Consider the following 11,430-nt stretch of genomic DNA (forward strand, 5'->3'; position numbering starts at 1 on the left):
CCTGTGTGCCCTGGCTGGGAATCGAACCCGGGACTTCTGCACGCCAGGCTGATGCTCTACCACTGAGCCAACCAGCCAGGGCCAACAGCAACCATTTTTTTGAGGACTTCCAATGTTCTAGTCACTTTGTTGAAAACTATAGTGTATTACTCATTAGCATTATTATTCCACTTAACAGATGAGAAAACTGAAGCATAAAAAAAATTAAGTTGCCCAAGGTCACGTATCTACTCAAATCCATGTCTGACTCCTGAGCCAGGGCTATTAGCCTGTACAGGATAATACCCATCACAGAGAACACCCTCTAGGTACTTCCTTCCAATATTGCCACATTTTCAGCTCCTTTCTCCTAAAGTCCCAATGAGAATGGAAATGTAGACAGAGTTAGAATAAGGAATGGGGATAAAGCATAAAGAACATAATAGTTCCTTTTTAAGAGATCTCTCTTTCTCTCTTATACACACACACATATGTGTGAGGGTGCCTAGTTCCACATCTTGATACTCCTTGCACCTGACCTGTCTTCAACTTTTGATGTCATCTGGAAATGACAAGTTTATTTTACATTCATATTCTACAATAAAGTTAAGTGACAATCAGCAGGTCAGTAATTTAGATGGTGGAACACATTTATAGAAGTGGCAAATCCTTACACATGTCAATAAATAATGTAAATAAAGTGGCAAAATGGGGTAAAGCGGCCAAGGGAGTGACAGAAATCTTGGTAAACTGGAAATACTTGTTTAAACCCAAACTGCAGGTGCCAGGCTCCCGTAGACAGTTTCCATGGGGCAGTGTGAGCCCAACATGACCACATCTCACAATTTTACAAAAGAAACTAGAAATCCAGATTTTTGGTGTGAAATCTCCTAAATTGCAAATATTTTAAAGTTACTTCATTTTTTTAAAAGCACTTTGTTGGATAACATTGTGCAGGCAGGTCAAACAACAACAAACCCTGTAGGCCTATCATTCACAATCTTCTTTCTATGAGAAAAAATCTGAAAACTCAGAGTTCCTATTCAGGAAACTCTGAAATGGGAAGTTGACAAAACTGGCAGAAACTTGGATCTTGATGGAATATTTGTCCTTTGAGAAATGAGCTATGGTAAGACTAATTTTCTTGGTGGAGGTGGGTGATTGAGGGGGTGGGGTGGGCGTGGGCACCAAAGCAGTGGCCTTTTGGTATCAGATCTTCGGTCATTCCTCCTTAGAGTAATACTGGTGTTGGGCCCTGGGAAGAAATAGCAGGACTTTAATTAATATCTCAGAGGGAGCAACAATTTACAATTGTGTAAAGTGCAAATTTCTTTGTGCACAAAACAAATATCTGTCTTTGTAAATTTGTAAATAATGTAGCACTTTGCCTGGAATTCAAGCCCTTCGGGTGTCCCAGGAGTGAGAAAAAGAAGTCTGAGGAAGCAGAATGTAAGAAAATGACCTATTGTCTCAAGAAATGGAATTTTAAAAATATCTTTAGTAATTTTTTTTTTCAATTGAATCCTTAGTTAGAACTATAAACGGGGCCCAGTTCTTAGGTCAGTAGAATGAAGATATCTAGAGAAGTAAACAATTTCAAGTCCAAAAGTCACAGCCTGCTGTTAACAGGGTAACTTTTTTCAAAAGTGCTGAACATAAAATTTTGCCCCCAACCCTGGGTTTGTGGCAAGAACTTTCATTCTATAAAAGAGATAGCAAGCTTGGTGCCACAGTAATTATTATATTCAATGTCAGAGAAGGAACTGGTAACAGAAAAGAACATTAATGTCTCTGCATCACAGCAATAGACATCACAGCAATGAATTGAACATTCACAAATGTTCAATTCACAAATATTGGGCCCCTTTTATAAACTTCTGTAGCTATTCTTGAAGAGATGCTTTGGACGACTAACGTATGGAAAGTAAGGGCCAAACTCATTATTTTCCCCTACCTTTCTCTGTGGGTTGAGCTAGGAGTTGAGAATACAAAGTGAATGTATCTGCCTTTAAGAGGTTCACAGTCTAATGACAAAAAATAGAATTTAAATCAATCATTTCAATACCGAGTTTGATGCCAAAGAAGAAATATGAGAAAGGCACCACAGACAATTTGACAAGTGCTTGACTATTCCAGGAGATCTTTCAACAGAGGGAAATCATCAGGAAGAAAACATTAAAGAAGAGGTGAGTGGATTATTGACAGGCCTAATGTAGGAGAATGACAGATCAGATTTGTGCTTTCAGATGCTCTCCAGTGTTCTTATGCATTGTGAGATGAGTGCAAATTGGCTAAACCTTTCCACGAGATATTTTAGCAAATTACATCAAGAGCCTTAACATTTATTCATGTCCTTTCTGTTAGAAGTTCCATGTCTAGGAATCAGAGATGCTGCCAGAAACTTACATATGAGGAAGCTTTCTAAAGCATTATTTATAACCATAAAAATATAAATAAATAAACCAAAAACAACCTACATGTTCAATAATAGAATAATGGTTAAATAAGTTATGATACATCCAAGCCACGTGATTTCATGAACTACTTGTAAGGGGGGGGGGGAATTTTTAAAAAATATTTCTTTCTTTCTTTTTTTAAAGCATTTACCATATTTTTCACTCCATAAGACACACTTTTTCCCCCCAAAAGTAAAGGGCAAAATGCCTATGGATCTCATGGAGTGAAAAATACAGTATTTTATTAAATATTTTAACATACCATTTGGTTCAGAATATTTTTTTTCTTATTTTCCTCCTTAAAACCCTAGGTGTGTCTTATGGTCAGGTGCGTCTTATGGAGCAAAAAAATACGGTACTTACTGATTTTTAGTGAGGGAGGAAGGGAGAGAGAGACAGGAACATTGAGCTGTTTCTGTATGTGTCCTGACCAGGGATCTAACCAGCAACCTCTGTGCTTCAGGATGAGGCTCTAACTAAGTGAGCTATCCAGTCAAGCCTAAAAAAAAATATTTCAAGACAAACAAAACTGATTTTTTTAAATGATGTAAACCATTTAATAAAATATTATCCTAACTTAGTAATAAAAAATAAATTAACAGGTAGTTCTCAACATTGGTTGCAATTTACACCCATATCCCACATTTGTGAAGCTCTTTCTTATTTCGACATACCAGACAACAAAGGGGTGGAGTTTCTCTTTGCTCTGTGTGAAATCAAGAGAATTGACTTTTGTTTCCTGTATGAGGAATAGAACCAAAAAATAAAATAAAATGAAGGTACTATAGCCAAGCGACTGAATTACTAAAATCAAGGAGTTTGAGGTATGAGAAAACAATTTTATTCTTGTTCTAACTAGCCTGGGAACTTAGACTTTTGAATTTTCCAGTCCTACATCAATGCCTGGATATACACCAAAGCCCTAGATAACCCTCCGATTGTACCCTGAAGGACTAAGGAAAGAATCTTCATGTATCCAGACCACCAGTCATGTAGAAGATTACCGTTTTGGACTAATCCAGAGGCTAAGATTGCAGGACTGATTCTTCTCCAGCATGTACTTTTCACTTATGTAGAACCCTCAGCTTTTCTTTCTACTTTGGAAAACTCTAGGCATTGCCTTGTTGTGTTTCTATAGTAGTTTGCAAATCCTAAACTAAGTTCCTTGAATAAATCTTTATCATTTATTGCTAGCAAAGTCTCCAGAGTTTTTTTTCAGTTCATTTGATATATATGGCATCAGTGTCATGGAATCTGAGGAAGGCTCTGCTTCAATTCTGGTGCCCTTAGACTGGATGGAGTAACGTAACTAACTGTTTGAGACCTTTGTGCTCCCTTTTGCCCCAACTGCTCTGGGACTACAGTGGCGAGTTCTCTCAGTTCCAAACCTTCCTGCTTCAGTTGAGATTCAGAGCTTTTATTCTTGGGTCCTCTGGTACTGATTTTTTTGCAACGGGGTGTCCTGTTTTTAAGTCTGTTATGAAGGGGTAACTCCATTCTGGATTGCTAGCTAGATTTATGGTTCATCCACTGCTTAGTATTTTTAGATGGATTTCTGATATGAGGGACAATTTGGAATCACAGTGACCACTCTGGGGATTTTTCAAAATCCCAAAATGAGTATATTTATGTACACAATTAGAGAATCTTAGAAATGTTAAACAAGCTGAATGAGAAGCATTTTTCAATTAGTACTTAGAGGCCTCTAAGAAATTAAATGCCTCTAAAATAGCCTTAACTGCTCTTTTATCTTCTTGTCTAATCCTGACAGATTTGGGGAAATTTTATCTTTCTTTCTTTTTTTTTGTATTTTTCTGAAGCTGGAAACGGGGAGGCAGTGAGACAGACTCCTGCATGCCCCCGACCGGGATCCACCCGGCATGCCCACCAGGGGGCGATGCTCTGCTCATCTGGGGTGTAGCTCTGTCGCAACCAGAGCCAGTCTAGTATCTGAGACAGAGGCCAAGGAGCCATCCCCAGCGCCCGAGCCATCCCCAGTGCTCGGGCCATCCTTTGCTCCAATGGAGCCTAGGCTGCGGGAGGGGAAGAGAGAGACAGAGAGGAAGGAGAGGGGGAGGGGTGGAGAAGCAGATGGGCGCCTCTCCTGTGTGCCCTGGCCAGGAATCGAACCCAGGACTTCCACACGCCAGGCCGATGCTCTACCACTGAGCCAACCGGCCAGGGCAGGGAAAATTTATCTTTAGCACAGAATCTTCACCCTTTAGTAGGAAAGTCTAGCTAGTTATATATACAAACATTTTAGTACTTTCTCTTGTGCCTTTTAAATAAAATGAACCAACTTAGCCAAAATAAGTTAAAATTCTACTGGCCATTTGGGAAAATCTTTGGCTCTATCCCTCAAAGGCCCTCCTTAAAACAGAATCCCAAACCTCTTAGGCACAAAAGAACACATTCTCTCATTGACAATTGCAGATTCTAAAAGGCAAATTGACTTTAAAATTAGTCCTACAGGGTCCCTAAAAGAAACGTTGGTCATCTGAGCAGGTGCTTTAAAATTTCTCACTATTTCTCCCTCATGAAATATAGTATTTCAAAAAATTTAATAACTCTATGACTAGAAATTTGGTGAAATGAGAAAATAAAAATTCAAAGCTTAATAGGAATTTTTTCCTCCCTTAAGCCAAAATAAAACTATATACCCAGAGGGAAAGAAGCAAATTAGGAAGATGTAGTTGGATGGGTAGATCCCCAAACTTCATGGTGGTTAAATTACAATCCAACTCTTTGGAGGAATTGAGGAGCAACAGTCTTAATCTTACAAATCTTTGTGAAACCAGAAATGCAACTCTAGAAGCAGTTCAAAGCCTATCTATCTTTACCAACCTCAATTCCTCAGACTACAGAAAAAGAAAAGAAAAAACAGAAAACAAGGGTTTTTTAAAGCACAAACTGCTGCTCCAGCTCCAAGACTCCTTGCCAAGGGCAAATACAAATCTTAATTGTCTACTCCACAAATATTAAGAAAAAGCCTTTAACCTTAACCATCTGAACAAATAAACTTTACTGTCATAAATTAGTGGATTTGGCCTTATTGTACCTACCTCATGGCTGAAATTTTAAAAACAAATCTCTTGGGTATCTGTTTATATCTGTCTGTATGTTCACAGGTGCTGTATGCTACTTTCTATTTTCGAATGATATTGCTAATCTGTAAAAGCTGTTTAATTGTCTTGTGTTTATATAAAAATTCTCAAAAATATCATAGAAATAACCCACATGGTTTTTCAGAATCACTTAATCTGAGAAAGTATTTCATAGTAAAGCTGGTCTGAGCTTGGATTGGTTAAATAATGTCTTTAGAGTTATCAGAATTAAGTATAATACTTTTATTTTACCTGGGATTACAAAAAGAAGTTCATATTAACTCTATTACAAAATTTGTCAGCAGGACAAACAGCTTCAGATAATAATTAGTCAATTACTATTATTGCCTGATATCTGATGGAGTTTTCATAGGTAATCTAAACATGATTATTAAGAATTAATAATCTAAGTAAATGTAAGATAAAAAGTTTTTCAGTTGGTATTTAGAGGCCTACAAGAAAGTAAATGACTCTAAAATAGCCTTAACTGCTCATTTTCTAACCATGACAGCTTTGGAGAAAATTTATCTTTAGCATGGAATCTTCATCCTTTAGATAAAAATGTTTTAGCAATAATTATATGTTATATATACTTAAAATAGTTTTCAAAAATCTTTTGTTAACTTGAAACTTTAGTTTTGCCAATTATGTTAAGTAAGTTAAATTCATTGAATATTAAGATCATTTCCAAATAAGGTAAAATACTGAAATACTAATTGTTGTGCTAAATAAGTCTATGTTTATCTACTTTTGACTTCTTATTACAGAGAAACTGTAAGATAAATTTGGATCTGTTCATAAACATGGTTTGTGTTTTGTGAGGAAGCATGTTTCTAAAAATCAGGAAATATATTTGCAAGTAAGAGACTTTGTTTCTAAAGGCTATAAAGTGTATTCCTAAATTTGCCAATCTAAAGAATGCTAATTGCCTACTTTTTAGTTGTCATTAGAAATGAGGCTTTTAAAGATTAGGAGTTCTAATTAATATGGAAGAAAATAATGTATTTCAAGTAGAAAAAGGTATAAAGCATGAAAATGCATTTTTGAGAAAAAGAAAAGAAAATGGTTTGTTCTAGGTGGAAGAGGGTACAGGGAAAATAAATGGTGGACAAACACTTGACTTGGGGGGCTGAACACAGTACAGTGTACAGAAGATGTGTTGTAGAATTGTGCGCCTGAAACCTGTATAATTTTGTTAACCAGTGTCACCCTAGTAAATTCAATTAAAAATAAATTAAATAAACTGGTTATTTCTAATGAGTAAGAAGACACAAACTAAGAGGGACAAGGAAAGGTGTAGATTGTGAAAAGAAATCTTGGACAAGAAATTTAATGTATGATCAAGCCAAGTAAGACTGAATGAATTTGTAAGAAGGATTTTTTAAAAATAAGCTTTAATAACAATAGCATACTAAAATAATATTTTTTCATCTGCCTAAAAAAAAAGTTTCTTGGACTATTGGTCTGTTTCTGATAAGATATTGTGAAAAGTTTTCTGCCAAGAAAGCAGAGTTTCTGTGTTTTATTAAAATAATCTTGTGTGTTTTATGTCACCTTAATCAGGCCTTCGATTAGTTAAGAAAACTGAATCTTCTCAATGGTAAGAACTAAGATTATTTCTTTGAAATCTGTTATTGTTACTTTGATCAAATAGGTAGTTAAGTATTTTATAATAATTTGAGATTCTGTTTAGCGAAATGTATAAACATTAAGCTTTCTCTATGTATGTTCATATAATGTATGTTATAAATGCTCCAGAAATTGTGTGAAATTTCTGGAATTCTGATATGTCCTGGCATAAGATGTTTGTCATCAAAACTGAGGCTCACATTAAAAGGACTGAACCTGAGTACCAAGGAAATCCCCTAGCTAACTTTCATGCAAAGGCAGCAGCAACAAAATCTATAAAGATCATAGTATATGTCCTGGCTAAGTAGTACAATTGATTAAAGCATCATCTGGATGGTTGCGGATTTGATCCCTAGTCAGAGTGCAAGAATCAAGGATACAAGAATCAACCAATGAATGCATAAATAAGTGGAACAACAAGTAAGTGTTTTCTCCCCCCCCCCACTCTAAAATCAATCAATAAAAGAATTTAAAAGAAAAAGATTGTGGCACATGTGGATGAAGTCCATCCCGCTTCTACAGAAACGACTGAGTGCCAGACTTTTGCTATCTTCATGTCCTTGTAACGTAGCAACAATCTGTTCCTAAATCAGAGAAATTAAGATGGGCAACTATGGCTGTAAATTAGAGAAACAGTTGGTGCTCTGGGAAACCCAAGGCAACTGCTTGGTTCCTTTGAGCTCCCTGGCATACCCCATTTTTAGTTTTGCATTCCTTCATCCAGCACAGTGCATTTAATCTCAGTGTGGGTTATCAATTTTTTCTTGTTGTTATGTGTATGTTTTCCAGATGGTTTGAAGTCTTCCTCTGCTGCAAGGCTGATGCCCTCACAGTGGCAAAGAAATTATTAAAAAATGTGTTTCCCACTTGGGACATATCGTCCACAATTCTTAGTGTTCAAGGCATCCAGTTGACAGAGAAAATCATACAAACCTTGGTGGAAAGCTTTGCAAACTTCCTGGAATTATCACTGGCCCTATCACCCTGAATCATCAGGCAAGGTCAGGAGAAGTAGTGGAAAAATTGATTTCACAAAACTGTTAACAAAAAGATCAAGATCAACAAGAATTAAAAACATGGGTCTGAATGAACTGATAAGGATAATTACACTTTTTATGACGTTTTGTTTGAAATATTTCTTTAATCTTGTTTTTCACATACAAGAAAACCTTTTCTCCTAAGCTACCTATAACTTAGAACAATTTTGTAAACTACACATTGTGAGCAAAATTGAAACATTTATCTTTTTCTCCTTACCTCCAAAATTCATAAACTTTCAGTGAGTCTTCTTATTTTTACAGCAATATTGTTATTTGTATAAGTTCAATAAGACTCTATTCTCCTTATAATAGGACATAATTGGAAACTGGTTATATTACCAAGGCTTTGACTGCAACGTCATATTTGAAAAAGACATGCACAGACTTAGATATGACCAGAGAGCTTTAAGAAGCTAAAACTGTCTTATGGAAGCCAATAAAACCCTTGGAAATATCAACCTGGTATCTTGTTTATTAAATTCTCAGCAGCCTTACAAAGTGAGTAAGATAGGTCAGTTCCTGGCAAGTGCAGGAATCTTAAGATATTTTGGAGACATTAAGCAAAAGGGAACTCGCCCAACTCTATAGATATTACAAGCAAAATGTGATGACAAATTCTTACCCTAGCTTTTCTGGCCTCAAGAAGCCTTTTAAAATTCAATCGAAAGATCCCTTATGGAAAATTCCAGCAGAGTAGACACTTAATAGAATCTATAAGGCTATTATTTTTGCAGTTCCTATGTAAATAGCAGGTTAAGCTTATTAAAATTAGACCTATTTTGCAAACAATTTAGTATTAATTTGGCTATCTTTGGTAAAAATGAGTGATTTTAGAGAGAAAATTTGTTTTAATAATATACCTTTGTGGATATTAGATTCCAGTGCTATTCATTACCTTTTAAGGCTTGCTCCTACCGGTAGATTAAGATAGAGATCCTGAATTCTTTTGGTTGTCCCCAACATCTGGCTGACTCTCCAAACTAAATTTCCAACCTTTCTCTCACCCTCCTGACTTGGAATCATTGACAACTAAAACTGTCCTTTTTCCAAAATCATGCCAGCTAAAGTGGAACAACTTCATATAAACTTTTCCTATATAGACAATATTTATGTCTGTTGCAGAAAGATCATCAGGGCCATTCAAACTGCAAACCAGGAGAATCTATAAGATTGTCACTGCCTGCTTTCACTCCATCTGAAGATGCTTCAAGCTAGATATCTAGAAATTTTCTCAACTTGTTGCTTTCAGAACTCAGAAACTAGAATTATAGATTACTTCAATCATTAAACATTCTTTTTCTTTTGTCTTTATAGAGGTGTCTTTTATTAAATACCTGATTGATTGTACCATAGGCCTCAGTTTGGGAGCCTACTGCATCATTGACTCCTGAGATGAGAAAAAAAAATGTTTAATTGAACTGACCTAGTCTCAAGACTGAGACAGGTTTTTAAAACTGGTATATAACAATAATGTCTTAACCGGTCCTTTCCCAATTCTTCAATCTAAAACGACACAAATACTGAGCCTGCTATAAATTCATATACAGCAAGCATGTCTCTAATCCATATACCCCCTCAAAGGTACATGATAAACTCAAGGAAGGTATTGCCACTTTGGCATCAAGTGACTTTAAAATGTTTTGTTTGACCTATGATGTTTTCTGAGAGAAAAATCCTGATCAAAAGGGGAAAATCAAGAAATAGAGTGAAGAAATAAAAGAGAGTACTATAGTCAAACTGCTAAATAACTAAAATCAGGAGGTTGAGGTATGAGGAAACAATTCTATTCTTGTTCGAACTAGCCTGAGAATATAAACATTTTTGAACTTTCCAGTCCTGCGTCAATGCCTGGATATATAGCAAATCTCCTGATAGCCCTCTGATTACCCCCTGAAGGACTCAGGAAAGAATGCTCACGTCTCCAAACCACTTCACGTCCAGTATCCAGACCAGTGGTCATCTAGATCAGTGGTTTTCAACCATCCATCTGCAGACCGGGGCTGGTCCACCAAAAATTTCATGCCAGTCTGTGAAAAAAGTTAACCACCCAGATGTTGTTTAAAGATTATGGACCCAATGATAATAAACTCTATAATCTTCATACAACATCAGGCTGGTTAACTCTTTTGTGGACGCACACAAAACTCCTGGTGGACTGGCGATTGAAAACCACTGATCTAGAGGATTACAATTTCACACCAATCCAGACCCTACGATTGCAGGCTGAGTCTTCTCAAGAATGTAGTTTTTACTATAAGGACCCTCAGTTTTTCTTTCTTCTTTGGAAAATTCTGGTTATTGCTTGTGTTTCCAGTTTGCAAACCCTAAGACCTTTAAATAAATCTTTATCATTTATTTCTAACAAAGCCTCCAGACTCTTTTTAAGTTGGTTTAATAAGTGTGATCCAGAATTTATTTGGAAGTCACTTATTCTCTAAGTCCCATTTCCTTGATGATATCCAGGCTAGCTAGGAAAAGAAGGGAGGCCAGGTGAGGAATGAAAGAGAAAGAAAGGGTCCAAGAGCTAAAAACTTGTCATTGAGAATGGAGAACAAGTATGATAGGGCCAAGAATGTGAGAACCAGAAGAAAGAGTTGGTTGCTGTGAATTGAGAATAAGTTACTGGATCAAACATTTCAGGGATGCAACATAAACATATATATAACAGTTCAATATAAGAAATATTGCAATGCAGTACATGGTTAACTGTCAGTAAATGGCATTATAGACAATTAATGACATAAAAACTTGGGGATGTTGGGTGGACAGAGCCATCAATAGGTCATATACATATATCTGACCATGTATCAATGAAGATAATCCTCTAAAACTTACCCTTAGCAATCTTTTTAGAGGGTATAATTGTATAGGGATGAACTCTCTTGGCCTTTCTTTCTGAGATATTTAGTTACTGAAGAACTTAAAGGGCTTCATTGTTAAAGGGTTTTACCTTTTCAGTAAAAGAAAATGTTATAAAAAAGAATGTGATAGAAAATAATTTGAAGTTAAGATACTATTTGAAAAATTTCAATCTCTTCACACACACAAAAAAACTCACTTCATCCTTCAATTTCTTCTCTTCTTTAAAATGTATTCACATAAAATCTGTTTTTCAAGACAGAACCAGTTGGGAGTATAGGCCAAGAAATGTACCACCAAATGGAGACATATATGTGTTTTAGTTCTGAAAACTTGGGCTTGCTAACTTTCTTCCTAAATTTC

The 11,430-nt window shown here is 36.0% G+C and overlaps 1 long non-coding RNA gene across 1 annotated transcript; it reads right to left on the reverse strand.

The window, feature by feature from the left end:
• Positions 1-334: 334 nt before the first annotated feature.
• Positions 335-8,397, reverse strand: LOC136320507 (uncharacterized). Its single transcript, XR_010728349.1, has 3 exons — positions 8,102-8,397; positions 2,799-2,934; positions 335-1,234 (listed from the first exon to the last, which is right to left on the reverse strand). It is a non-coding gene; the product is annotated as an uncharacterized lncRNA (long non-coding RNA).
• Between the last annotated feature and the right edge of the window lie 3,033 nt (positions 8,398-11,430).

Source organism: Saccopteryx bilineata, chromosome 1 (assembly GCF_036850765.1).
Source record: "Saccopteryx bilineata isolate mSacBil1 chromosome 1, mSacBil1_pri_phased_curated, whole genome shotgun sequence".
Classification (NCBI taxonomy): domain Eukaryota; kingdom Metazoa; phylum Chordata; class Mammalia; order Chiroptera; family Emballonuridae; genus Saccopteryx; species Saccopteryx bilineata.